Genomic DNA, 6,717 nt, shown 5'->3' on the forward strand with positions numbered 1-6,717 from the left:
ACATGTATAAGTCATGAAGAAAGCAATAGCAACATACTAAACGATCGAGTGCTAAGCTAACGGAATGGGTCAAGTCAATCACGTCATTCTCCTAATGAGGTGATCCCGTTAATCAAATGACAACTCATGTCTATGGCTAGGAAACATAACCATCTTTGATTAACGAGCTAGTCAAGTAGAGGCATACTAGTGACACACTGTTTGTCTATGTATTCACACATGTATTATGTTTCCCGGTTAATACAACTCTAGCATGAATAATAAACATTTATCATGATATAAGGAAATAAATAATACTTTATTATTGCCTCTAGGGTATATTTCCTTCAGTGCCTAGCCTACTCACGCGAAGGATCCTGGAGAAAGACGGCCGGCGCGCAGCTCCCATGATGGGTGACGATCGAGCATGTAATAGTCATAGATAGATTAAGCATGGGAAGCATACTGGCTTAGGTAAATGCAGGGAAGATACATGCCACTGGGTCAGGCCCGAGCGGCTTGGGGATGATGCAGCCCGAGGGGTGCCCCCAGCAAGGTAAGCTAAAGACATAAGAAAAAGGATACAAGCCACAGGGACGGACCCACGCGGCCTAGGAATGATGCAGCCCGAGGGGCGCTCCCAGCTAAACAAACTTGGAAAATGTCACCTGGTTCTGTCGATGAAGAGATGTCGGGGCAGCTGAAGGTACGCGGCGAAGGAATTGCTCCTCATGAGTCACCGGGGCCCTGAGCCTCGGGAGGCTCCAGGGGTCCGGGCAGTTCCTTGAGGACCGTCTCCATCTTCGCCAGGCCGGCGTAGGGCCTGGTCTCCTGAGCCGCCAGGATGCGTCGCAAGTTGCGCTGATAGGAGGACGGCATGCTCGGCAGGCCAAAACGCATGCTAACGTAGCTGTGCGGTGGACCCTCGCAGCGGCCCATGCGTGAAGGCCAGAAGGGCTCCTGAGATGTGGCCCTGTTGAGCCCTGGGACGTTGATGTAGATGCGCAGCCCGACATCCTCGCCTGGATGGGGAGTTGTGCTTCGTGAGTGGTGGTCGTCGCGCATGGCCCTTGCGTCTTGCAGTTCCTGAGTGGTCTTGGTGATGAACTCCTGAGCGGTGGGTGCTCCTCGCCCTGTGTTCTCCTGAGGGAAACGTGCCGCGAAGCACGCCTCCAAGTGGTGCCCGAGCGCCTCCCTCGTGATGTTGGCAAGGTCAGAAGCCCTCCAGAAGAGAGCCCCGAGCCCTGCCCGAGAAGGGCGCCGGGCGCGCCGTCCTATGCAATGGAGGGAGGCGCCCCTGGCGCGGGCGCTGATCCTGACGAGGTTCCAGTTGCGACGCCACCCTCCTGAGGTCCTGCACGGCGCAACTGCTTCTTCTTCTTGGGGGTGGCCTCAGGAGGGCACTCGCCCTTGTTGTCGGGGTCGTCGATTGCTGCAGCTTGGAAGGCACACTCTAGGGAGCACACCGCATCTCTTTCTTCACATGGGACCATGATGATTCCACCGCTTCCCGGCATCTTGAGGACATTGTAGCCGTGATGGGTCACCGCCATGAACTTGGCCAGTGCTGGATACCCGAGGATGGCATTGTACGACAGACAGATGTGCGCGACGTTGAAGTCGATGAGTTCGGTGCGGTAGTTCTTGTGTTCTCCGAAGGTGACGGGAAGGCGGACCTGCCCTATCGGAGTGGTGGAACCGTCGGTCACTCCTGAGAAAGGCTTGGTGGGCTAAAGCTGATCATACGGCACTCGGAGGTTGTCGAACGTGTCGACGGATAGGACGTTGAGCCCTGCGCCGCCGTCGATGAGGGTCTTGGTACCTTGCACGTTGCTAATGACTGGGGAGCAGAGCATCGGGAGGGTGCCTGCGGTGGCCGCGCACTTGAGCTGATCCGCCGAACTGAAGTTGATGGCGCACTTGGACCACCTGAGCGGGCGTGTGGCCTCAAGCTTGTGGAGGACTGCATTCACTTCACGAGCAAACTGTTTGAAGATACGCTCCGAGGCTGGGGCCTGAGCTCCGCCTAAGATGCAGGCGATAGCACGTGGCTCCTGGAAGCCCCCAGCCCCTTCATCTTGATGGTGGCCGTCATTCCTTCTTGGTGGTGGCGGCAGTGGAGGAAGGCCTGTGTTACCCTGAGGACGATCCTCGCGAGGCTGATCCCTCCAGGCGCCCTCGCGAGGCTGATCCTGCCAGCGGTCCTCACGAGGCCGGTCGCGCCACTCCTGGCGCGGGCCACGGTCGTCTGAGCATCCGCCAACATGTCCTCCTCCTCGGCCGTAGCCTCGATCGTTGCGCTCAGGGCGTCGACCGAAGCGTCCTTCTCGAATGGCTCTGAGCTCTTGACAGTCGCTGGTGTTGTGGGTATGCAGGTTATGGAAGGCGCAGAACGGTCGGCTGTTGTTGGATGACTCGGGCTGATCTCTGCCGCGCTTGGTGTCCGGCTCCGCCGCGAGCACGGCTGCTCCCTTGCGCTTCACGTCCTTGGCCTTGGCTTTCTTCTCCTCCAGGTCCGCAGCCGGGAGCTCAAGGAGGGAGAGGCGCCCTTCCTCAGCTCTTGCGCACTTGGTCGCCAGGTTGAACAGCTCCAGGGATGTGGACAACTCCTCATGGATAGCGAGCTCCTCCTTCATCTTGACGTCACGGACGCCATCGGAGAACGCAGAGATGATGGCCTCGTCCGTGATCTTGGGGATCTTGAGGCGAACGTTGTTGAAGCGCTGGATGTACTTCTGGAGGGTCTCTCCTGGTTGTTGCTTGACACGGCGCAGGTCACCCGCGGCCGGTGGGCGGTCGCGAGTGCCCTGGAAGTTGGCGATGAAGCGGTCGCGCATCTCGTCCCAGGAGGAGATCGAGCCTAGAGACAGGTTCAAGAGCCACGAACGGGCGCCGTCTTTGAGCGCCATAGGGAACCAGTTCGCCATGACTTTCTCGTCGCCGTTGGCCGCCTCGATGCTCAGCTCGTAGAGCTGCGGGAACTCCGCGGGGTCGGGGGTGCCGTCGTAGCTAGGAGGCAGATCTGGCTTGAACTTGCCCGGCCAGGCGACGCTACGCAGCTCGGGGGTGAAGGCGCGGTAGCCGGCCGTGGTCACCGGGGGCCGTCTTGGAGGTGGAGCTTGGTCTTGGCGCCCACGCGCCGCTACGGCAAGCGGCACGGGGCCCTGCCGCAGTAGACGATCCTGGCACGGTGGTCCGGGGAGTGGCGGAGCGTTCTCTTGCGGTCGAGGGACTTCTTGACAACTTCTTTCTTCACGCATAGGCGCCGGACGCGGTGGGTCACGCCGTGGAGCCGCACGCCTTTGCGCCAGGGCGCCGTCTTGGTGCAGAGGTGTTGGAGGTGCTCCGTGAGCTACGTCGCCTGTAGCTGGCGGAGGGCGAGTCAGTGAGAGAGATGGCGCAGGGGAGCCCCCTGCGGCGCTGACAAGCTCGGCGATGCAGTCGAGCCAGTCCTCGTAGAGGTCGTCGACCGGACGGTAGCGCAGGAGCTCGTGCGCCATGAGGAGCGCGACCCGTGCGTCCATGGGGGCGCGACGAGCGTGAGACGACGAACCAGCGGGAGTCGGCGATGGAGTGGCAGTGCGGCCGTCCTGTCGCACTGAGGGGTGCAACGAGGATGCTTGCTGCTCGTTCCCCGCCGGGCCGGTGGCGGCGTTGGTGGTAGGCGACGAAGAGCGACAGGGTGGCCCGCTGATAGGGGTCGTCTGAGCAACGCGGGTGGCGAGGGCAGCCCGGCGCTCGGCGCGGGCTCGGCGTGCGTCCGCCATGGAGACGATGAAGCGACGTGACGCGGAGCGACGGAAGGGAAGCTTCGGCGCACCCCTACCTGGCGCGCCAAATGTCGGATCACGGGTTCTGGAAAAACCCTTAAGGTTCGAACTCTGTGGTGCGCGCGAAGTTCTTTCCTTCCTACCGATCCACGCCCTAGCTTGCTAAGATCTCACGGACGAACTGAACGAACTCACAACACAAGAGACATAAGCTTTATACTGGTTCGGGCCACCATTGTGGTGTAATACCCTACTCCAGTGTGGTGATGTGGATTGCCTCTTGGGCTGATAATGAACAGTACAAGGGGGGAAGAACAGCCTCCTGAGGTTGAGGTGTTCTTGTGCTTGGTGTGTGGCTAAGGATCAGCTAAAGATCAGATGCCTCCGAATGAGTCCGGATCTAGGTGAGATGTCCTCTACGGTGGTGGCTAGTTCTACTTATATAGACCCTGGTCCTCTCCCCAAACATTGAGCGGGAAGGGAGCCAACAACGGCCAATTTGAAAGGGGACAACTAGTACAGCTTATCCTGACAAAAGCGGTCTTCGCCTGCAAAAGGCTCTGGTGGTGACGCCGCCTTGGGCTCCATGGTGACCTCCGTCTTGCTGTCCGGCTGGTCTTGGTCTCGTTGGACCGATATGGTAACCTTTGCCTGACACTTCGGTACTCCGCGACTGCGCTTGCTTCCTTAGTACCAAAGGGGAAACAAGGACACTGCGCGCGCTGGCGCCCGCCTGGCGCCCGCCTGATCTTGATCGTCATGGCTCACATCACGAGAACCTCGCGAGCTTTGGCCTGCCTTGATCTCTCCGCTCCTCGCGAGACAACATGGCGAGGCCGCTCCTGAGGAGGTCTTGTGTCGTCCGCCTCGCGAGGCTTGGCCCCTCGCGAGGGTCTTGAATGCCTTGTTGATGAAGATGGACCGTACGGGCCCACGCGCAGAGCCACGCCATGGGCCGCAGGCAGGCAAGTCTGGGGACCCCCGTTCCCAGAACGCCGACAGATAGTTGTGGTTCCTTTTGGTGGAAAGATATTTGTAAACTGATGGATCATTTCAGGAACACAACTTTGGTACAAATCAATTCTGGGAACTCAACTTTGTTCTGGTCTGATAAATGGAAGATTGGTGACTCAGTGGCCCTCTTACAAACAAGATTTCCAAGGCTCTTTTCCTATGTGAAAGATCCCTGGCTTACAGTCTCTGAAGCTTTCCAATCTCAGGATATCACCCAGATGTTTTACCTACCTTTGTCTGCATAGGTATACCAGGAATATATGACAGTGCAGAATCTGATAGCAAACTACAGTAGGGAAGTGGATGCAAATGACATTTGGTACTGGCAGGGGATGTGTCATGCTTTCAAGCCCAAGTTGTTCTATTCTTTCATGCATTCCAACGTGTCTTTCAATCCTCTCCTTTTGTGGATAGGGAAATCATCCTGCACAATGAAAATAAAAGTGTTTGCCTGGATGTTAATTATGGATAGGCTTAACACTAAAGACATTGTTGAAAGAAGCCACTGGCATTTGGATGATGGGGTAAATTGTGTGCTTTGTCCTTTGCTGACACGTGGGACCAGGGATCACTTATTCTTCCAATGTAATTTCAGTGTGAGAATTTGGACTTACCTCCAAATCCCCTGCCCCCTGGGGATGACATGTCCTCTGTTGTGATGCAAGCTCGGCAAGACTTTGCAAACCTTTCTTTACTGACGTTGTCTTTGTTGCTTGCTGGAACATTTGGATAATCAAGAATGCAAGGGTGCTTAGGCATGAGAGACAGAGTTTTAATAGATGGAGGAGTGCTTTGATCCATGATATCACACACCTGCAACACAGAGTCAAGCATAGATATAAAGAGGAACTGTTAAGTTGGATTTCATTTCTACCTCCCTGAGGTTTTGTATGCTAGCTACATAGTTTCTGTTTTCTTTCTTCCCTTTTGATTACCTCTTGTAATCCATGTACATTGTATCTGCATTATGAATAAATTATGATTGCTGTGGGGGTTTTTCCCCTTTGCTTTACCAATTAATGAAGAAGTCTGACAGGTTCGAGTGGACTCCCGAAGCGTTGGCTGCGTTCCAGGAACTTAAAGCCTTGCTTTCCACCCAGCCGGTGCTAGCTGCTCCGAGCAGCAAGGAGCCTTTTCTCTTATACATCGCGTCCACGAGCCAAGTTGTTAGCACGGTCCTCACTATGGAACGGGAAGAACAAGACAAAGCCTTCAAGCTCCAACGACTGCGCTTGCTTCCTTAGTACCAAAGGGGAAACAAGGACACTGCGCGCGCTGGCGCCCGCCTGGCGCCCGCCTGATCTTGATCGTCATGGCTCACATCACGAGAACCTCGCGAGCTTTGCTCTGCCTTGATCTCTCCGCTCCTCGCGAGACAACCTGGCGAGGCCGCTCCTAAGGAGGTCTTGTGTCGTCCGCCTCACGAGGCTTGGCCCCTCGCGAGGGTCTTGAATGCCTTGTTTATGAAGATGTGTCGTACGGGCCCACGCGCATAGCCACGCCATGGGCCGCAGGCAGGCAAGTCTGGGGACCCCCGTTCCCAGAACGCCGACAGATAGTTGTGGTTCCTTTTGGTGGAAAGATATTTGTAAACTAATGGATCATTTCAGGAACACAACTTTGGTACAAATCAATTCTGGGAACTCAACTTTGTTCTGGTCTGATAAATGGAAGATTGGTGACTCAGTGGCCCTCTTACAAACAAGATTTCCATGGCTCTTTTCCTATGTGAAAGATCCCTGGCTTACAGTCTCTAAGGCTTTCCAATCTCAGGATATCACCCAGATGTTTTACCTACCTTTGTCTGCACAGGCATACCAGGAATATATGACAGTGCAGAATCTGATGGCAAACTGCAGTAGGGAAGTGGATGCAAATGACATTTGGTACTGGCAGGGGACGTGTCATGCTTTCAAGCCCAAGTTGTTCTATTCTTTCATGCATTCCAACGTGT

Source organism: Aegilops tauschii, chromosome 3, assembly GCF_002575655.3.
Source record: "Aegilops tauschii subsp. strangulata cultivar AL8/78 chromosome 3, Aet v6.0, whole genome shotgun sequence".
Classification (NCBI taxonomy): Eukaryota; Viridiplantae; Streptophyta; class Magnoliopsida; order Poales; family Poaceae; genus Aegilops; species Aegilops tauschii.